This window comes from Oxyura jamaicensis, chromosome 3, assembly GCF_011077185.1.
Source record: "Oxyura jamaicensis isolate SHBP4307 breed ruddy duck chromosome 3, BPBGC_Ojam_1.0, whole genome shotgun sequence".
Classification (NCBI taxonomy): domain Eukaryota; kingdom Metazoa; phylum Chordata; class Aves; order Anseriformes; family Anatidae; genus Oxyura; species Oxyura jamaicensis.
Window position 1 is genome coordinate 6,911,880 of NC_048895.1, and position 22,994 is coordinate 6,934,873.

Here is a 22,994-nt window from a genome sequence, read left to right on the forward strand (position 1 = left end):
AGGGAGGTGAAGCACTCAGCAACCAGGCTGCACATGGCAATGCTGGCTCCAAGGCACCAGGCAGGTCTGGGAAAGAGCTGACACCTCAAGGGTTAAGAGAGGAGCAGGTAGCACTACCAGGAGCTGCTGCAGGCTAAGGGGAAATTGGGCCAGGTGCAAATCTCACTTCATCACCACCTGAGAGGTGGAAGAGGGATGTTTTCACTCCCCCCACCCTGTGCCTTTTAAGTCACAGAGTTTTTTTGTCTTCTGATTTCAGGCTCTGAAATCCAGCCAAGCTACCTCTGCTGGGGAAAAAAAGAAAATAAGTGTGGGCAGAGAAATACATTCTTCTTCCAAAACCAGCTTTATATCAGAAGACAGTACAACTCTGTTAATTTGGTAAGTCTCAAGACAACAGGTGGTGTGGTGAGAGCTGCAGTGTTATCTCTTTCAGGTAGGGTGATGCACTCCTCTGAAATCTTTGCTTTGCATACTGATATTTATTTTTTTTCTTCTTGTTAGTGTTCCCCTCACCAAGTACCTCATTCTCTCAGCTTAGTGAATTGTGTTTTTTAGGATGTCTCTGCAGCTTCACGGACCTTGGGATGATTTGTCTCTCCCATTTCCTAGGGATGAGGAGGTTCCCCAGAGAGCTTCGTGTCTCTGCAGAAAGTTTAATGTAGGCTGCCTGGCCTTGTTGGGAGGTGCTGTGATGGTACTGCTCAGTTGCTGAGGACCAGGTGATGAGAGGAGCAGCAGAGACTGTGATTGCTACATGGAAGTGGGGATGTAGCAGGAGAAAACAGGATGAGGAGAGCTGAAGGGTGGGAAGGGTGAAAAAGTTTACAAATAGGGTGATAGATTGGTGACTTTTGCTCAAGAGCATCTGTAGCTGGATCAATGGAGGTACTCGATAGCTGTTATGCATCTTTTATAAGTGATTCCTTCCAACTACTAAGTAGGTTCACCTTTTCAGGAAACTGGGTTATCCTGACAGGCACATCCATTTTACTTTATTTCCTTTTTACAAATAAAAAATAAAAAATCACCTGGAGCTTGGGAAAAAAAAAAAAAAAAAAAAAAAAAAAAAAAAAAAAAAAAAACAGATCCTAACAGCTCATTCAGTAAGGTATTCCCATCATGCTGCCTCTCATAGCAGTGAGAGGTGAGGAGGGACAATGAGAAGAAAAACAGGGCATCTCAGCCTCCAGACACACCACCCTGAAACAGTGAGGTTGCTTCTCACAATTTCAATGTTATTACTTTCTAAAAAGGATAAATTCTGCCTTCCTGTGTTTGTTACCCTTCTCGGGACCAGCTGGTGTTCTCTGTTGAATGCCTGTGGTCAAATCTGCAAATGTGCCCCGTGCCCGGTACGGCGTTTATGCGTTGTGTAGATTTGATCCTGGAAGGGAGGTGAAAAATGTGACGAGGCCTAGTGCATAGTGTAATCAAAGATTTATAAGCAGCCATGCATTTTTAATGCATATGAAGTAATAAGAGCTGCTCAGTAAAAGCAAAAATGTGACATTAAATGGTTGCTACTGCCAATTTTGCACAAGGTATTATCAAAGCACCATTTCAGCAGCAGGCCTGCATCCTCCCAAAAGAAAGACAATTATTTGATCAGACTCCAGTTAAGACCATGAGCATCCTATCCTTGAGGGCCTGCCTGGCTTCCCTGGCAGAACTTTAAAAAAAACTCTGCTGGTCAGGCCAAATGGCTAATCAAGAGATGTTTTGTAACACTTCCTTTTATTTTGTTCCCATAACAGGCAATTTCAAAGCCAGTACTTAGAATCAATAAAAAAAAAAAAAAAAAAAAAAAGACAGGTGGTTGTGATCAAAGCAGGAAGGAAGGAAGGGCTGTTAACACAGGATGGATCTGTAACCCTCTGGCCTGGGGTACTGCTTGGCAAGGAATAAAATTTCTGCCCCTTCTTTTCATATAAATCTCCTGGTGTATTAATCTTTTTTTTTTTTTTTTTTTTTTTCAGTGTTTTATTTTTCCTGACCTTCCTACTTTCTTCTTCTGTAGTTAGCTGTCTGGGAGATGTATTTTCCCTTACTAGCTACACCAAAAACTTCCTCAGGTTAGGGAACTGTGTGCTTCTGGGGAATAATTTGGTTCAAATTATTTGGTGATACCTCTTCCTGCTTCTGCAAGCCTCACAGGACAGCTAAGACATATATTATCTCATTTTCTGGAACATTTAGGTCGTTGGCTTGTCTGTTAGGCTGGCAGTGTCTTATTTTCAAATTGTATATGAACAAGTGTGAGTGAGTATAATAAAGTCAGTGTGAAAAGAGATTAAGGTTCATCACAGGATTCCTTGCAAGTTAATTGTTGGGAGCATTGGCATACAATCTGGCTTGGTTACCAGATTGATTAAAGTGGCTGGGGCAAGAGGCAGCATTGTATCTGAATTTGGTTAGTTTGTCTTAAGAAAAAGGTAGTTTTATAAATGGAATAAGAAAAAAAGTAAAGGCAAACAGCTGGCATCTTACTGTTTCATGACCTGCGTTAAATGATCTGTTGGAGAATCCTGCTGATGGGAAAGGTCTGGTAGGTGCTGCTCTGCTGGATGCAGGCTGGTGCATCCCTTGTGGTCCCTCCTGTGGCCTAAAGGAAGCTTTGGTTCAGTGGTTATAATTCAGGGAACAAGTATTGACTATTCAGTGCCCCAAACATGCAGGATATTTTCTAGTTTTGCATTGATTTCTACTGCTCTCCTATTGTTTGCCTTTATGTAGTCAGCGATATGTGACTTTGAGTAGCTGCAGAACCAAAATTGTTAATTCTCTGCCACTCATAACGTGAGCTGCTATGCCCTCCAGCTTTTCCTCTTTGGAGCCTTGGCATCCGGCTTCGCTCACGTGTTTCCTGGGAGAGAACTAAGCCTGCCTGCGTGGCCCTGGCTTGTTTCTATTTGGCCTGAGAAGCTAATCTTCACAGTTATTGACACCAATTCAAGCCCATCCAAGTAGCTGGCTTTGAGAATATTTGAAATACTGCTTTCACTGTTTCAGAGACCCAGATGTACTAGCTTGAAACATTTATGCTATTAAAAGAGCTGTGAGAAATTTTGGATGAGGCTCCTGTTGACTTTGCAGCCAAGATTTTACCCTTTCATTATAAGATTTTCTTTCAAACTTTTGATCAAACCATGGACTAACAGATTTATTTCCCCCCCATCCCCAAAATCGGATTTGCAAATAATAATTTTCAACCCGAGACTCAGACTGAAATTGCCGCTGATTGAAATCACGCAAGGGAAATCAGGCTGTACAACTCTTTATTTTATATCAGTAAATGAAATGCTAGCATTAGTTAAAATATCCACCAAAATGTCACAGGTTTATACCTTAAGTGCATTCTTCACTAATTGTTCTTTGGTATTTCCCCAAGGGTGGCAAGTATGTTAGTCAGAGGAGAAGAAACAATGGTCTGATCAATCACAGGCTCCTTGAATTGCAAATAAGAATCAGCAACCAGCTCAGCAAACATGTTCCCACCAGCCTCTGTGATGCTGAACTGTTGAGCTTTCTGCAGCTCTGTAATGTCATTCTCATGATTCTTTACAGAATGTACACACTTAAATCTTTCTCACTTTTTTTTTTTTTTTGATACTGCCAGTAAGAAAATGTAAGAACGTGTGAAATTGAGCGTAATTCGTCCCCAGCAAAATGGTGCTTGTTGAGTCGGAGAGGCTTTTGAAGTAGAGATGCTCTACCTTCACATGTGCACAGTGCCCATCATGTCAGCCAGGATGACAGGTCACTGACAGCAGCCCTACCATTAACTTTCTAGTGCTGCTGAGTTACGAGCAGATATTATCTTTTATATTATGATAAGACTCTAGTGGCAGTCTAAGAGATGGTGCTCAGCTGCTGGTGTAGTCAAACACTTGGTGTATTTACTTCTCCTAAGAAAGTGAACCTGTAGCTAGGTGTTTTCCCCCCTCACCTCTGACTGGTGGCCACCAGTGCAATGAGCTGGGATCTTAATGCTTCAGTGTCATCCAGGCCTCTGTGGCACAGCTGTCGTGTCGGGAGCTGCCAGAAGGGACTGCTTTTGCAGCTGCAAAGAGATGCTGCAGGGAGCATCTGCAGCTCCCCCCCGTCTCCTCTTCTATTATGGGCAAATCTCAGATGTTCCAGGCATGGTATAGCAACAAATAATGCCTTGATTCCCTCGGGTTTTCTTTTTTTTATGCCATCAGAGAAATTATTTAACAAGTTCCTGCCATGCATTTGAACCAAGCATTCAGTGAGTTATGTGAAAATTCCCCTTTTTGTCTCTGTCGTGTCATCATATGGAGACTAAATGCCTCCTTTGGAAATATGCTTCAGACAAACCAAAGCACTGAAGTCCTACCTGGATTCCTGGTGGAAATGTAAAGGACTGGGAGAGATGCAAAGACAAACAGGATAACGTAATCTTCTGCCTGTAAGCAAGTTATTATAGTAGTCAAAAAACTCAGTGTGACACAGTGTGGGCTAGTGTACAAGACAAGCTTTGCTCAGTGGCACTTTCTAGTACAGATGTGTTGCTGATGGCTTTAGTTCTCCTGAAATCCGGGTGTTGGAAAGGACTAAAATACTTTACTACCCTGCTCTTGGGTAAGGACATGTTTAAATAGAAAGCTGTTTGGGACAGGAATAATCCCCATCCTTTTTTTTTTTTGTTGTTTAAAATATTTGGTAAAAATCCACTCTATTCTTAGCTCAGCAGTTGATGAAGAATACAATTAGATAGCAACAATCATATTGTATGTAAAGTGGTTGTAGTTGCTTATTTTTAAAACAGAGGCATGTATGAAAACAGTTTACAATAATTTAGTTACATTATGCTTCCTGATCAGATTTTCCTAGAGATCTATGCTGTATGCAAACACGAAAGAACTTGGAAGCTGCTAGGCTTTCCGAAATGTTAATGTAAACATGTTGCATATGTAGGACTTGCAAGCGTTTTCTAGACCAAATGCGTATCAGAATGTGGTTAACTGATTAATTGGCTAATAATTAATTGCTATTGGACTTGGGCGTGCCCGTGCCACGTGGGCTTGGTTTGCAGGGATCATTAAGTGTGCTGCTTCTCCCTTCTGCAGTGGAGGTGTCTCCATCTGAACAGCTGCTCTGTTTCCAGCAGTGAGCAGTAGCCACTTCTGAGGAACAATTCCCCTGACCCATTTGAGGCTATTTCCACAGATAAAAAATACAATAATAATAACTGATGATCTAGTAGCACTTACCCCTACATAAAGCAAACCCAGATTTCTGGTTTGTGTTTCAAAACCCACGTGGATAAATTCTGCACTGGGGGATTGGTGAGACTGCAAAAGTAGAAGTAGCAGCTGAATGCACCTATTGGTAATATGAAGATTAGGAACACTTTTCTCCTCCCTGACTGGATGAATTCTCTTCTGAGACTTGATTTTAATCTCTTGCCCAGTAGCGCAGGCACTTGCATCTAGGGAAGGCTTCTACTGGAGCTGGATTCACAAAGGATTTGGTTTTTAGATGGAAATAGAAGTAACGGGCCAGGCTGCATTTTTTGGACAGACTTAACTAGCTTTTTTCCCTAGTTTGTTCTTTCATGGCTGAGCCTGAAAATGGTGATATCTGGGATGGTTTTGTACAGTTTCAGCTTCGTCTCTCTTACCCAATTTTCTCCAGTATTAAACTGTGCCGCAGTTCTTTCTTGGTGGGGGAAGTTAACAGGTTGTGTTATATATAGTGATCGCTCAACAAGCAGCTCCTTGTTAAGTAATGCAATTAGCCATCACCAGCAAAGCCCAAGGCAGCTGCATTGGTATGTATTCATTTATTTGGTTTATTTCAGTGTTAGGTCAAAGAATAAAAGGGTAATGTGCTATTAGAGACATCGTGCAAACTGGCAGTAAGTAATATTGCTCATAAGGACTATGTTGTGCCCTAAAATTACTGCACCATTTAGCAGCCCCAAACTTTACTTTGAGTTTTACTTTAATGTTCCTCAGCTTTTCTCTGTAAATACAGCTCTTAACAAAACACACAAAGAAAAAACCCACCATACTGAAAGAGGGCTGAGACTTTCTCTCAGTACCCAACTGTGGTACAATGCGGTGGGCTACTAATGCCACCTATGATCACGTAGTGTTTTCAGGGCCCTGGCGGATCTGGACATAACAGCTTGATTTCTATAACCTTGTTATAAAAAGCAATTAGGGGCAACATCCATCTCTGCAGATATGCATCACATGGAAATGCAAGGAGCGTCCAACAGTGAATTTAATTATCAGCAAGCACAGAGTACTCAGTGACCTGTGGTGCAGTTAGCATGGGTCCCATCCAGCAATATTGGTCTCTTTCTGTAAATGGCACCTAAACTGCTCTGATGCTGGCCCCGTGCATAAGTGACAGGCCACCAAGGGTGGCTGGAGGCTTCCAACCTGGAGGGCTGAATCAGGAAATGTAATGCCAGTAAATCCAGTCCTGCCCTCCCCCCCACTCCCCCCCCCATCCCCCCCCCCCAAAAAAAAAAAAAAAAAAAGGCATGGACAGCCTTGCAGTGCTAAAGAATAATCCAGAAGGAGCTGTGTGCTAACATCAGCCATTCCTCAAGCATGTATAGAGCAGATTTTGATAACCAAATCCCTGCTGCAGAAAGTAATAAAATGAGCTGATGCCCCTTATGCTTTAGTGCATAAGGGCAAGGAAAGCTTACATGGCTTACAACTCTGTATGAAAGAGTCTCAAGATCTTGAGCTGGCTGGGATGAGGTAATTCCTTATTTGACATTGAGGGGACATTAAAAATAAATTAAACCAGACCTGGTTTTGTTAAGGATTGCAGTGCTAAATTCAGATCCTCTGAAGTTTCGGAGGTTACTGGAGAAAGCTTGTTAGCAACCCTGCACCTCTCTGAAGCCAAAAGAGCTGCTAATTGGAGCTGTGCTCAGGTTGGGCTATAAATAAGGAGGAGGCAAGACACACAAAGTGGGAAAACTGCGAGCAGTGGTGATGAAGTGTTGAGTGGCCGGCTTGTACTGTGGGGGGAGAGCTGTTGCACTAAGCACAACACCCTGACCTGGTGGATGTGGAATAGCCCCAAGCTTTTCCTAGCTGAGTGTCTCCAGCTAGCACAAGCTCCACTGAAGGCAGCTGGAGACACAGACCAGGCAGCTGCCTGCTGACATGGAGGGTATCAGGACACACGGGTTTTATATCTTTCCCCAGTGAACTGCTTTACGGCTCTGGGGCTGCCTTGGAGAGCCTTGTAATATCTCCACCCTGAAGTAGCCCTACTGGTGATTGCCCTGCTGCTCTGCAAAGGGCTGGGCAACCACACAAGGAGATGTCTGCTTCGGTATTTCGCTAGTCCTGTGGAAGATCAACACCACCATCACAAAGGCTCCTCTCGTTTTGCTGCTGGCTTTCTCTCCTATTGTGCTTTATGTCTGTACCAAGTGCCAGCTGGGTTCTGCAGCACTGATGCAGTCGGGTTTTGTGCCTATTTAAATGAGCTGATATCCATTTCTCAACGAGGCTATGCCTAGTGCCTGACTTACAGTGCCATCTCTGCTGTGATCAGCCTGCTGAGACGCTTGCAGGGGGTTACTTGCAGGTAGCTAACTTTATCTTGAATTTGACCTAAAATAAGGGAGTTTTTAGGACTGTTCTCAAGCATAACCTAAAAGCAGTAGGTGCAGAGGATGCTGTAACTCAGCTATATGTGCACAGAAACAAAAGGAGCAGGACTTGAAATAATTTATTATTTATCATTTAATAAATAAATTGTTAATGAGTGGCTCCTCTAATTCTCATCTAAGCCGACTCTCATCAAACCCACTGGTGAGCGTGCCTCTTGGCAGTGTAATCCAGCTGGCTCTCATCAGGGTGCACAGACTTTCCAAGGCTTGGGTCTCTCCAGCAGTCGTGGAGCAGATAAGCCACGTTCAAGGCTGTAGCTATTTCAGAGCACTTCAGATCAGTTCAGCTCCATCCTGTTGGCACCACCTCAGGAAAGCAGAGCAATTAATATCACCTCCGTGTTACTTTTAGCTCTGCACTGCAGCAAGCAAGTGAAAAGCATGAGGCAGCCTCACAGAGCGCTCCTGGGCCCAAACCTTAAGCTTGGGAGCTATGGAGACATAAATACATGTAGCAGGATACCAGTGGGGCTACACAACATTTCTCCTAAAATCTTTGGCCTGATGCAGTTTCTTTCTATGACACTGAGTAACTTCGTTTCTTTGGCTTTGTATCAACCTGTAAGGGGACAACCATAAGCCTTATCCCATGGACCTTCATCTGCTTAGGGTGGCTGCTGTGAATAATTTCATTTTAAAAGCTTTCCCGGTGCTCTGACCCTCCCTCGGGGAGGATGTGTGTGCCTGACGGAGGAGAACTGGGCAACGAGGCGTTTCTTGTTTGGCTTTAGCAGCACTTGGCTGGACTCATCAGTCTCCCAGTGGCAGGAGGTGTTTGCAAATACATATGTGCGAGAGGGCTGGGATGAGGTGTGTCCTGCACCATACGGCATGTGCAGCTGTATGTTGGCAGGTGTGAACTGTGCAGCTCTATTTGTGTGCACTGAAGATGGCTTTGGAAGAAGAAAGAGGCTGCCGAGAACTCTGGCTAGGTACTCGCTTTCCTTGTAATGTATTACTTTAATTTAAATTCACTTTACAGTCAGTGCACATGAGAATTATTTTGAAGGTTTAATTTGCTAGCTGCTGAATGCAATAAGGTGGCTATCAACGGAGAAGAAATACACAGAGTGTTTGTTAATGCTCTGGGGCTGTACTGTAAGTACTCCAGGCAGCCGTAATGGTAGAGGAGCAAATAAAGCACAGTTGCTTTTGGAATCAGATGTTTTATTGTATCAATACTTCTCTTTCTAGATAGTTACGTATACAGTATTTTCTGGGACAGATAGCTGAGGGAATCTCTGTGGGGTCTCAAAAACATTCAGATGGAAAAGCTGCTAAAGCCTTTAGAAAGCACAATGTTTGCTCTCTTATTAGTAACAAAAACTTCATTATATTCATTATGTTTAGATTGGTGCTAATTTGCTGGCCGTTTTGGTCAGCAGAAACTGTATGGAATTGCTTGGATTTGAACTGGGAATTTAATTTCTTAGGATGGTGAAATTTGATTTTTATCTGCCATAAGCAACCATCTGGAGTAAGTTTATTTGTGTTAACGTGGCTTGCATGTATTTATACCTCAGACTGAGATCCCTTAAATTGAATTCTCTGAATTTTTACATATCATATAAATGACATTTGCTTGCAACACAGTGGAGTGATTACAGTGAATACTAAAATGGCAACATTCTGCAGTAAAAAATTACAATGTGAAATGAACATTCATTTACAACAGAGTGTAAATTTATACTATTTAATGAAATGCATTCACTGTGCAGTCAAATACTTCTCGTGCCTATAGAAATACAACTACAAAGCATTGAAACTTATAATACTTAGCACAGAGACATTCTGTTGCACAGTAAAAATTGTCATGTTTGTTCAAATTATGTTTGATAGAGTGAAATAAACACACTGCGTGCATATGTTTATTTCTCTATATAGATAAAATTAAAAAATATCATGGCATCAATCTGCTGTACACCAGAAGTCCTACACATGGGCTCATTTTGTATCAGCCATGTTCCACCCCGCAGCAGAGCATCATTAGCTGCTTGCTTGTGGTTGGGAAAGGACCTCCCTCAAAAGGGTTATAAGGGGACATGATTTGTCACAGACCACGAGTTGGTACAAAAGCTCCTGGAGCAAGTCTCATGTGATGGATGAGCGAATGCTTTTAGCTGGTATGTTAACCTTCTTCTTCATCTGCAGGGGGCTGGTGGGGCTGGGAAACATTAAGGCATCTCTTACAAGGAGAGAGCTTGACCAAGGAGCTGGTTTGCAGGGAGAGTGGCCCCATGTGAATGGTTATGTACAAGCTGTCCCTAAGCAGTAACTGAGGTCTCTGGATAAACGTTATTTTGCTAATATCCAAATAGAATACATTCATATGTCTTGGCAATAAAACCTTATAGTCCACATGCCAAACTTGCTGTGGGGAGGCACTGCTGCAGACCCCGCAGAAATGGCTGCAGCTAGGACTGGTTGTGGTGACACTGTGAATTGGGGCTGTGCTGTTCACACAGGTGCTGGAGATACTTCAATTATTTTGCAATTGAGTTATAAAGGCATCTGCTCCAGCCCAGTGCCATTCAGTGCATTGGGAGCGGGCTGGTGATGCTCACAAGTCCGCTTTCTGTAGGCGTGTACTGAGATGACGTGTAGCTTTTTCGACAGGTTCAGAAATATTTTTAACAGTATATGCCTGGTGTTTGTACTGATTTGTTAGGCTGTAATTGCACTAGCAGAGTGCAGGGTTTCTGGCTAGGCCTTCTGGGGGTTGTTCTGTCCAGACAGCATCAGCCATGATATCAAAAGTCACTTTTCTTTTGTTTGCATGCATTGTCCCTTTGACAGCCCCTGGCTGTCCTGTAAAGCTTAGGGCAAACCCTCCTGCAGGTAGCCCCAGCCACGGGGCTGTGCTGGCACCAAGCCCCAACACCCATCCCTTGCTGGGGCTGCTGCTGAGGCTTCCTGGCAGAATGTTCTCCGTGCTGGGCTCTCAGGGCAGGCAGGAACTCCTGCATCTCAGGCTCCATCCATATCTCCCAAGGGTCATTTAAGATCACATTAGCAGGTGGTGGTAGGCAGGCATTGCCTTGTGTTGTTGGGGTAAAGGTCTGTGCATTTGCGTCACTGATGGCAAATTAACGTTTATTTGCTGTTACCAGTGTGGCGAGCTTTCCACATATGCCAAAGGACAGGCAGGCTCTTACTCCAAGAAAGCAGATTAAGCACCCCAAGTTACGGTGCTGATCATCTAATAGTGTGAGATGCCTTTTACCAGTGCAGATTCTGACTTGCTTTCTCTTCGTAGCTGGTGTAAAATTGCTGGCTGAAGATAACCACTTACCGTGGTTCACAGGCTTCTTTCTGTTCCGTAAATGCAAGGAGACTTGGCTTGCAGGGGCTAAAGACTGATCCGTCCCTTTCAGTCTTCATCTAGGCTGAGGAAGTTGTTAGGTAAAATAAATGCCCTAACGATGAAGTTGGCCATTTCCTCTCTCCTTTCCAAAGGCCATCAGCTCATTACAATGCTGAATGAAATGTTAAGACTTGATATTCTGAAATGACAAACTGTGATTTACAGTTGCCCTTTTCACTCCAAAAGAGGAAAACTTTCTATTTATTCTTTAAAAAGTGTTATTTCAAATCAAATGGGCAAGAAGTTCAAGAAGTTGCCTGGCTTAACATGTGGATTTGTTGCTACTGATTTTCTCCAAATTGTCTGTACGTTGCACAAAGCAGCTTGCTGAGGCTTCCCCTTGTAGTCTTTAGGCCCAGATATACAAAGATACTTGCTCTCTGCTTCCAGTTAATTTTTCGTTAGGGATGGAAAGGGATGGGAACAGGGTGAGCGGAGGCGCTGTGCTCCAGGAGGAAGACAGGTTAACTTAGAGGCCATTCGTGGATGTGGCACTTCCAACCCTCGTATCTGTTGTCAGCAGAGGCAAGGATGCAGGAGGAGGGCAGGGTCATGATGAAACCTGCTGTGGGAGCACTGTGAGGAGAGCAAACGCAGCTCACCCCCTCTGGCTCTGCCTGCTCCCTTCTTGCCCCAACCTTGCCTTACAGCTAAATTTGCTCTGCTCCTACGGCTGTTTCTGTACTGAACAAACTAGCTCAGTACAAATTAAGAGGACAACATGTTCAGAAGTAGCAAATTCACACATTGGTTTTTTTTCCTTTGTTTGTTTTCCTAGCACATGAAAGCAAATTTAGATTTTTGGGGGTAGGGCAACCAAACCTGGGGGGTGGGGGGTAGCTGCACAAAAAAGCATTTTAGGGCTCAAAGAGCTGAGTGCAACATATCAAAGCAGCTTGGAAGTGAGTCTTTGAATTAACAAGATGAATTGCAGTAGCACTGATGCTAATAATAAATAGCAAGTTTCTTCCCGTAGAGACCTGGGCAAAACCACACTTTGTCCTGGGATAGGTCCTATTTTTCTTAAGATTTCTGCTTCTGCAAACATAGAACAAAATTTCCCAGTAGGATTTGTTTACCATGTCCTCAGTTTCCCTGGGTCAGATGGCATTTAGTGTGTCCCTGTGTGTCCCTGTTGCTTTGGCCTTCTGTTGAAATGGGATTTCTGGCATGGGGTGGGGTAGCTGCCAAGCAGGAGAAATACTGAGGATCAGCCAGGGAAGGCTGACAGCAGTTCGGGGCTGGGTGCTCGCTTTTCAAACCAGGGACTGCTCAGTGCAGCTAGGAGCTGGCTCTCATTTGTGAGCAGTTCTGTGGCAAAAAGAAAAAAAAAAAAAAAAAAAAAAAATCTGTTCTTTAATGCGAGCTCTCCACAGAGAAATGCCAAGAACATCCCTTGCTGCATTCTGCAAGGCACTCACAGATTTTTAAAGCTATGCAAGAGCCCAAAGATAGAGTTTCCTAACCCCTTGAGCCACGGGGACCTCCACACCTAGCTGCTGCTGCAAATTCAGACTTTAGGATCAGACTCGCGCAGCTTTGCCATAGCCGTGGAGGTGTCTGTGACCTCTGTCCCTTCTCTGTGGCTCAGAAAGGATTGCATTTTATTTTAGAGCAGTGGTTAACAATACAACCAGAGGGAAAAGATGCTTGAATATGCTACTGCCGATTGCTAGATTTAATCAAAAATTTTCTTTTGACCTTATTTTTCTGAGGAAAGTGGTTTTCCAGAGGAAATGCTTCAGAGTGGGCAAGGGGGGACAACAAATTAAACCTATTGACTGTCAAATCCAGAGAGATTCTCTCTAGAATGGAAAACAAATTACGCCTCAACGTTTCACATTTAAACTTAAAATTAAATGTTATTTAAACTAGAAGCACTACTTCTTTTCTCTGTTCCAAATCCACATAAGAGTTGACCTTACACTTCCAGGGTGTTCTCCTGAGTTTCTCAGCCATCTTCAGCTAAAGAGCTGATAACAAAAAAGAGAATCTGTTGGAAACCTGGATTTAGAATTTGAAGTCCATTCTTCAGTTTTTCCTTCCAAGGGAAATAGTGCTCACCAGTGGTGTTCTTTCCTTGTGACCAACAAAATCTCCTTTGCCAACGTGGTATGTGCAGAGGCGCAATACATAGTCACAAATCCAGTCCAAGACTCTCTTGCAAAATAATTACACTTCAAGAGAATTTTAATCTCATGTTAACGAGACCCCCTACAATCTTTGCTCTCTCAGTCATATTAGAAACTGATTTATAATTAATGACAACTGCAATGCCACTACCTTTGCACAAGAGAGATCTTTAGCTATCTCCTCAGAAGGGTTTGAAAAAATGGCAAATATGAGTGAAAGGTTTAATGATTGTTATTTACATCTGCTTTGCTGTGCTAATAAGAAAGATAACAAGTGGCTGTCACTCATAAGGACCTGGAAGCTTAGAACATGAGCAAGAAAACAATCTTTCCATATGGAGCATACAAATTCCAGTAGAAAAGATGTTATTTGCATGAAAGAGAGTGTATTTCAGGTGGCATAATATTTAATAACCGTATTTTTCTTTAGAGAGGTACTGGAGTTGGTACTTTGACCAGTGTTTGACAGTTTAGAGTTCATGTTCAGGATAAGGATGTTTGCAGGATGGATGCTGTTAAGAAGACTGTTAGATGTAGGCTAGTTTAACACAGAATATTGTTGTTTTTCTTCTTGCTTTTTTTCCTCTTTTTTTTTTTTCCCCTCTAGGATTTACCAAATAAATAGGTCCCTAATGTATCTGCATTCTTCAACAACATTAAAAACTCTGGGTCTGATTAATTAAAATCTCATTATCCATCATAATTGCAGTAGGTATGCAAAAATATAAAGATTTATTATTCAAGGAATTAATGCATTTCTAGAACTCTTTGGGGTTCATACGAGAGTTGGAAATGAGTGCTGTATAATAATTTGTTTCAGGAGAGCTAATTAAGTCAGTTCATTTATTTAGTTATCTAAGCCTAGTCTAATCCCATATACTGTTAAAACCTTGTGATGCTCCCAACTTCATTACTGACTTGAATTAATGTGAGGACACAAACAGAAAATGTTCCTTCCATTTAGTGATGCACGGGAGGTGCCAGGCCTGAGCCCCGCAGCATAAATCCACAGCCAGCAGAGCTGCCAGAGATCTGGATTCCTTTCTATAGGAAAAAACCTTTGGTCCCACTGGAGCCTATAGATAGCTACAGTTAAAGCTGCCTATATTGCAGTTTGCTGTTGAACCCCAGAGGGCCTGGGAGGGATGGAGGAGGTGTACAAACAAGCTGTGATCACAACTGAGGCTAGAGCTGGCATTTGCTTTGCACAAAGGAGCTGTGTTATGGGAAAAGAAATGGATGGTCCTTGTGGTCACCCTTAGCCCTTTCTGCCTCTCTGCCTTATGCCAAACACTGGTGAGTCTACACAAACAAGAAAAGAATCCAGTTGTTAATAAACAAAGGGTGTTTGTTTAAGATGAGGGTTTGTTTTGGGTCCATCTGACAGCTCTCTGTTTGAGGATGCTTGCTGCGAGGAGGGGGAAAAGGCCATGAGCTCGACCTTCTGCTGTATCTCTTGCTGAAAAGGCTATTAGCTCCTTTTAAACTGTTAAACCAAAATGCTTCTTTAAATATCAGCAGCAGTGAAACGATTCTCATTGTTTTGCTTTGGGGAGATCATTTTGCTTTACAAATATCATGAGACAATAAATTAGTGAAGATGAGAAGGTAACTTCTTGCTGTTTGCAAGACAAAATGTGAGATGCTGCCCACCCAACTCTAAATACAAAAATGTCATTTAGAAATGGGCCAAGAGGAACCATAGGCCACAGTGTCATGCACCAAGTGCAGTGGTTGGATATTTTTAGGTGGCCCAGTTGTTTTGCAATACAGGCTTAGTAGATTTGAGAATTGTGTACAGCATTATGTTCCTACTCTATTTTTCCCCAAGACGTTCTACTTCAGTATGGGCAGTTGAATAAGGGCTGAATTCTCCTAAACTGGCAGTGACACCAACAGACTGACAGCTTCCTGAGGGACAGTACCTAAAAACTTATTAAACAGCTCATTTGCAAACAAAGCTCTGCTGAAATCCAGCTCCAGGAAACTAACTTCGATGTAGCGCTTGGAGTTGATATGAGTATCTTAAGTGAAATGTGCTTGGAGAAAGCTCTGGAGATTTCAGACCTCATGCAAACCAGGTGTACTAGGTGGCCATTTGATGTCTGTTCATAAAATTGCACCCACCTTAAATTAGTACTTAAATCTGAAACTGTTTGAGTATGTTGTGTGCTGTTTCTCATGAAAAATCTAAGGGAAGAATAAATAGTAGTGCAGGAGGATTATCATGAAAACATTGCACTAGATAGTACAGGAGAGATTTACAGGAAGCTTCAATTTTGCCAAGGAGGGCTGAAGGAGTATTTTAGCCCTTGCATTTCTGTACTAAGGGAATTATTTATTAGTGAGCTGATACAATTGAGCAGTGTATGTTCTGGGTAAACTGATTTATAAATTGCTGTTTTGCATTTGAGGCTGCAGATCTCTTTTCTGGTGAGCTGGAAGAATAGACTCGTCAGACCGATGTAGTGATGATGGCCTTCTAAAATTCTTAAGGGAGCAGGTTTTCTTGCCTGTGCACTTCATAAATTTTACATTCAGTCATCCAAGTTTTTTTCTGTGGTCATGCAAAAAAAAAAAAAAATACCCTTTTATTAATGAGGGTTTGGGCTTCCTCTTCCACATTGTGAAGAATCTCCATTATTAGATGCTGACACCACTGATTATCCCGCTTTACAGCATCTTCTAAGAATACGTAGCCAATTAAACCCCTCTGCCTTTCTAAGGGTGAACAAGGCACGTAGACTCCTAATAGTCCCACCACAGCATGTTGTTCCTTTGTTACTAAGGCAGCAATTAACAAGTTTCTAATGGAACAAAAGCTTCGAGAGACAAGCGCAGCATGATAATGGGAAGGTGTCTACAGTTTTGTGTTTTTTTTTTTCTGTCTCAACACGGTAAGGTCTTGTATAACCCTTCCCCCCTTGGGTTGAACAGTCCCGTCAAGGTGCTCAGTATGGGATCTTTTTCCTGTGCTCTCTGCTGCAGTGCATCTAAAAATAATATTTACACATGTTCAATTATTAAAGTGTTCTAAAACATAAATTTGAACTGCAGTCCTGTTAGAAGTGAGGGGTGTTTTAATGTCAGGAAAAGGGAAAAAATATCTTTTCTTCTTAGCAGGATGATCTCTGTGGTGCAGTTGAATTCTGCGCTGTCAGGTTTTGCTGATGGAGTAATTGTTTTTTAAAGAGATTGTTTCAGTTTTTAATGTCATGTTTATGCAAATTAAGACACAGCAAGAGAAAGGGAGGCCAAGAAGCAGATTTGTCATCTTTCCAAAATAATCTGTATGATTATTTTTTTAAATAAAAATCTCAGTTGGGAAATAATTGCCTCTGTGCATGAGATTAATAACCAAGTAATTTGCTATTGTTTTTCATTAAGACAGTTGGTTTTCAGCTGAGCTATTTAAAAATCTGTAAAGGTACCTCCTCAATTTCTGGTTATTTTTAAAGCAAATGATGTGTTCTGAAATCTAAAATGTTGTTGTTGTTCTCTCCAGTGAACTTGAACCTGTCTGGGCTTAGTTTTGTGCTTTGGTACATGTTAGTATTTTTAGATGCACAAGGAGTGGGACTGTTGCAGCTGCACTGGGGAGCCCTATCATCCCAAGCTGCTTTTAAATTCCCCTTCCACATGGGGAGAGTATGGTCTGGTGGGTGGCTGGGAGAAGGGCTGGCACAGGGTTTGGTTCTCCAAAGTGATTGAGAAGCCTTGGGGTAGATCACCGACCTCTTCTATTTAGCTCATGAAAAATAAGTAATGTTGTTGTCCTTTATTTGTCTAACTTATATAAAATACAATCTTATAAAATATAAACTTCCAAAGGTTGGATCTCCCTCCCACCGAGTGGCTGGACATTGACTGCATTGTTCTCAGGAGGCAGTGAGAAGGAGGGGAGCTTGCCAGCCATGAGCAAAGGGATGTACTCAGGGCCATTAATTTTCCTCATGGCAAGTAATGTTTCTGTGCAAGAAAGTGCTGTGGTTTTAGTTTTTAAGGATAACATGTCACAGGAGATGCGTGGTATAGCCCCAAAACTGCATCCTTTGGATGCAGCCTGTAACTATGAGAGACCTGCACTAAAACTGGAAATCACGTCAAATGTGACTAATTTCAGGCTGTGCTGTGAACCTGAATCACGTCTGGGAAGTTGTGAAGGGAATCGGCCCTGAGCTTTAAGAGGAAACTTCAATTAAGCGTTTGCAGGAACATATGCTCAGTTCATGCAACCTCACTTGTACCTGCATCTGAGTAGGGGCTGCTTTGGTTGTTTCTGGTTTATTTTTCAAGGAAGTCCTTCAGGGAGCTTGTGCAGTTCCTCAATAGCTGTGTGCCCATGGTTTCTTTTTCTTTCCTTTTTTTTTTTTTTGTTTTTGTTTTTCTTTTTTAAAATATTTTGAGCAAGTAAATAGTAATAGAATTGAGAATTTGGCAAAAACTTTGACCTTTAAACCTTGGTGAATTTAGATTTCATACAGAAGCTTGTGACTTGAAACAGATTTCTAAAATTCATTGAAATAGTGCTGGTAGAGCTGGTATTTGTCATGCAAGTAGTTTGGTGTGGGTAGGAAACACCTCTGTATTTGGATTTCAGACTCTTTTCTTCATAAGTATCAGTACATAGGGGGTAAAAAAAAGTCTTCCACTTTGGTACTGTGACTGTGAAGAAATGCTTGAAATGCTTTTTGTAGTCATGTAGCAGCAGCAAAAAAATGTTAGTACAGTGAAAGATGAGAATAAAACATCAGATATAATCACCCACTTGTAACATAACGGAGGATATATCTTCACTGTGGACTTTAGCTACATTATGTCCGAAATAGTACAATGCTACAGAATGAGAGAGGATTTGGAGAGGTGAATTTGATCTGGAAATTGCCTACTTGTTCTTAGTCTTAGTGATGGAAAAGTTGAATTTAAGCAGTAGATGTATCAGAGGGGGTGTGTAGAAATGAGTGCTGGAGAAGGTGCACTTCTGTGTGCCCTTGGTCATAAGGTGTTACAAGGGAGTCAGCTATACTGGAGGACAACAAGTGGAAATGGGGAGGAACTGTCTGCACTATTAGCCAGTGTGACTGTAAGGACAGGACAGTGTATCCATATCTAGAGGGAGTCTGATGAGGAACAACCATTTACATAGGTGAGCAGATTAATCTGGCACTGACCCCTTGGTTCTGTAGGGGTGAATCATGCACCCAGAGACAAGGTTTAGGAGAAAATTCCCATATAAGCTTACCATTTTGTGACTGTGCATACCTATGCCTCACACCCCTGAGAACTCTGTCTCCTTGCAGTAAGCAGGCTGTGTTGTTCCTGCATGAGTTTGCAGCACAAAGTGGCAGAATAACCCCAGACTATTACGATGGGGCAGGGAGAGCCTGTGGTCAGGCTAGCCTTCCCCGAAAGCTTGCGTGCAATGCATGGATGTCAAGCATGTCAACCCACCCCAGAATTTGTATGAAAATGCACAATCTGCAGCCTGAATGTCTCCTGGATCATCCCCTACCATGTTTTTTCCCCACCTTGTGCAAGCAGAACTGAATTGAGTCACAAACACTCACAAAGATCAGCAGACCTTTATTCTTGCACTGGCCCACTGAGTGCATGCAGGTGGGATCTGTGAGCCCATGGGTAATTTGTATCAGATGTTTCCCTTGCAGGAACAGTATTTGGGGTCATTTCAATAACTTGATACACCTGCGTTTTTCTAATAGGCTGTTAAACCATTTTAAACTGTCCAAACCTCCCCCCTTACAATGGGATATACAAAATCATGGTAATGCCATTTCTGAGAGGAACAAACTGCTGTCAGATCCCCCTCCATATCCTCAAAGAGCAAGTGTACAATTGCAAATCCATTGAACTGCACTCCATTATCTCTTATTAATGGGAAATTGTCCATAAATTGCTGAGGCGTGACTGGTTTCTTTTCCCCAACACAGCTGCAGTCTCTTTATCCTGCGATATTCCAGCCTCTCAAAAAATGAAAAAGAGAAAGTGGTGAGTGGGGGTGGGAGCGATGGGAAGAGGGTGGCTGGGAAACCACTTGCGGCAGCATCTTCCAGCACCCCCATCTTCCATCAGGAAGCAGGGAAAAGGGGAGAATTTGCTGTGGCATAGTGAATGTGAGCTTACATGAGGAGAAACTGCCCTGTTCACAGCACTGTGACCACAAACGGGCAGGATGCCCTTTCAGTAACACAGCTGTCTCCTCCTCGTCCTGATAGCCTGTCTCTGCAGCAGAGGGATGGGTGTGGTTGAGCTCTGAGTCTGACCCAGCTCTCACTGAGGGTCATGGCAAGTTCCCTCTTATTTTTTATCTCAGAACTTGTAGCAACTGGAAAGGAGAGATCAGTTTGCCTGGGTTTTCTAAAGGGCTCAGCACTCCTTCATACAGAGCAAAAATCTGTGGCAAACATTGCAGAAGGAGATGCTGAAAGTATCTAAATCTGGCCCCAGGCTGTTGATATCAATGGCCCTGTGCTGCTTGAAGGGGGAGGGATAGTGTAAAGTGTGGTAGAGAGGATCTGAGCTCTTAAATGAGGACTGTGACACTAAGGTGTGTTGAAGTTGGGTCTTGTGGTGACCAGCTTTACAACTCTTAGATCCTCATTTTCATTCTGGATCCCCAGGAGTTATCTGCCCAGGCTTCGTGCGTCTTTTCAAGCAGCACATGTGCTTCTGGAACAGAGCTGCAGGTGTTGGAGATGCAGAACAGGGCAGAGGTCCGGGTGCACTCACTGGTCGCCCTGTCCATGTGCTTGCTTTCCTCCTGCCTTGTCAGAACGAGGAAAAAAGCCACCTTGTGTCACAAGTAACAAAAAGCCATACAGTTTTCCTTCTGTTAATTATACCACAGACCGTTTAACTCTGTAAACAAGCTGCTTGGCAGGCTTTCAGAACAATTACACAACTCCCTCTCCCCCTCTCCCCGCATTAGCATTGAGAGCAGCCCAGCTGTGAGGTCGATGAGTCTCTACGCTACCAACCTCTTGGTGGACACCCAACAGGAGTCTCCGTCCTGCCAGAGGACAAAGCCACAGCCACCCTGGGGCACCCTGAGCTCCTGGCTGGTGGGATGAACCAGGCGGGGAGGAGGGAGAAGGCAGGGAGCTGCGTGGTGCAAGCCCCAGCTGGGTTAGGGGAGAAATAGGATTGGATTTGTGGGACGTGCTGGATTTTGAAGCAAGATGTTTAACTGGAGAAAGACCCTGTCACTGCTATGGTTTTTGGGGCAGATGTCTGGGTGAGGGAGAGAGTTTGGCATCAGCCATAAGAACATGGCAGGACATGGGGAAAGCCACCTGTCTGTGGCTCCGTCTCTTCACCTGTTGAGTGAAAAGAATGATCCCAACCTCCTCAAAGTGCTTTGGGATCAGCTACAGAGGAGACCTGGCAGGAATCATTGATGTTAAGCAGGGAGAAGAGACAGCAGCATCTGTGACTGCTGTGTAAGGGACCTCAGGTCTTCACCAGGCTTGCTAGGGCATGGCCTCTCTCAAATATAAGGTCTGTGCTGCTGAAGGGGGCAGCTGACAGCGAGTTAGTTTTTGTGTAACCACATGGTGAAATGCGAGCAGGACTATTGCCTCCGGGTTCCCATAACGACTTCTCACTACAGTAAATGTTACAGAACACAGGGCACCCTAAGCGTGAGGCTGCTCAGCCACTAATTACCCAGCTCTGAACTCGTTGCCTGAGGTCTTCAATGCAAAACACAGTGGAAATTTTATTTTTATTTTTCGGTGGTAAATACAACTTTGTACCGTGAGCACCAGCTTGTTTTCTGCCAGGAAGTTCCAGCACAATTTTTAAGCTAGTAAAATATACCCAGTCATCCCAGCTACAGAAGAAAACATTACTTTTTTGAGGATGCTCTACAGCACTGGAAGGATTCTAGAACTGGTTGCAGAAAATTATGCCATTGAAGAGAGAAGTGGCTCTTAATCCTTTGATACATAAGGGTTTATAATGGAATATAATAGAGGTATTTTTCCCCAAAGTACACACAGATTCCATTAAATACTATTGCTTGATGTAAATTTAATATTTAAAAAAAAATGTTATTTAGGATGACATGTAGAGATATATATTTATGAACCAGATTCTCAGCTGCTTTGTATCAACGTTACATTAATTGAAAGCTCGGTCCTTAAGTGCTACATATCGATTTCTTTATTTTTATTATTTCTCCCACCGCTGCCCCCCTCCTTTGTCTGCTTTCTTTCCTGTTCCATGAGGATTTTTTCCCTGTGCTCTGAGTCTGGCTGGGGGCTGACTGTGGGGAGACATTAAGCAGCTAAGTACCTGTGCTGCTAGAAATGGGGGCTTGTGCTGAGCCCAGCCATTCAGAGACAACTGTCACTTCCCGCTTGCATTTTGTGACATATTACAGAATGCTGCTGCTCTGTGCAGCAATTTTGTCATTATTCGAGTTAGAAAGAAAAATGGGAAATCCATTACAAGCCAGACTTTGTTATGACACAAGAGAAGAATCCCCTGGGAAGTTAGATTAAATTATCTTTCAAAATAAAATAGAAATGCCACCTTGCTTGACAATATTAGATTTATTATATGTTTATATCAGAAAATCTAGGTATAGTCCTTGTCAAAACTTCTTTAGATGCTGAGATATGCAAGACAAAGCAAATCATTCCTCCAGTCATTGAAAGGGAAGTTCATTACTGAATTGAAATTAGAAGATGTGGATGGGAGGAGAACTGGGCAGCTTGGTTCCCTAGTCGGGGGCTGACTGCTAGCTGCCCGTGTGAGCTGCTCAGGACTGTTGGGCTGTGAAGCAGAGGGGCATGTGGTGGATATATTGCATTTTGCAGCGGGTTGAGCAAAGATGGTTTATCCTACAAATGGAGCGGACTTGGAGAACGGCTCAGTTAGCAGCTATGGCTCATCTAACGGATGGCAACTTGCTATACCTTGCTAACTGAATTTCTCCTAATTGTATACCTATATCTGGAAGAGGAGAAATGCTATTTTGTATGATTAAATCCCAGGGGCACTGTGTGTGTTTAACGATTTTGCCGCAATTAGTCCCAGTCCTACAATGAATTAGGCACGTTCACCTCTGATATTAACTCCAGACAGTGGTATTGGACATATTTTCAGATTAGGCTGCAGGCCTGAGAAATGGAAATTAATGGAAAGATTTACTTTCCTCAACTGTGTGTTATCCTGGACTGCACATCTTGGATGCTGATTCATCCCCTGTGATCTGCTCCCAGAGGTTAGGTGCATGCATGTGGGGAAGCTGGAGCTGTCATCATGAATGGCTGAATTTCCTGCAGGAAAGCTTTCAGAAGGAAGGGGGAATGGGTTGAGGATGACATCAGGTTAGAAAGGGAGAGCAAGATTGCCAAAGAGGAATGGACACTACCTGGAGCAGATGCATCTGTGCTGGATAACTGGCCTTTGCCAGGATGCTGGGCATGGCAAGTGTGAATGTGTGGGAAGTTGCTACGTGTGAAAAATGTACCTATGTAAAATGAGGTCACATGGAATAAATATGCAAATAAATGCTATGTCTTTAGGTCAGAGGGAAATCTTTATGAACTTGTCAGTTTGACTTGCTTAGCTGGGAGCCTCAGAAAGCGGGGGAGTTAGAGGTTTTGCTTGATTCTATAGTATTTCCCACTGTTCAGGAGCAATAACGCTAGAAAATGAGACTGTTATTTTATGATTCTCAGGTGTGTTGATAAAAAGCCTGTGGGGGGAAAAACACATGAAAATATACAAGTGGTTCTCTCTCCCGGCAGACACCTGTGAAATAGGATGGGAAGAAAACTGCCTGTTCTTTGCAGGA

General features: G+C 42.9%; 1 long non-coding RNA gene across 1 annotated transcript; it reads left to right on the plus strand.

Annotated features, from left to right (window-relative positions):
• Positions 1–257: 257 nt before the first annotated feature.
• LOC118164330 lies at positions 258–22,872 on the plus strand. Its single transcript, XR_004749444.1, has 3 exons — positions 258–381; positions 19,120–19,177; positions 22,480–22,872. It is a non-coding gene; the product is annotated as an uncharacterized LOC118164330 (long non-coding RNA).
• The last annotated feature ends 122 nt before the right edge of the window (positions 22,873–22,994 follow it).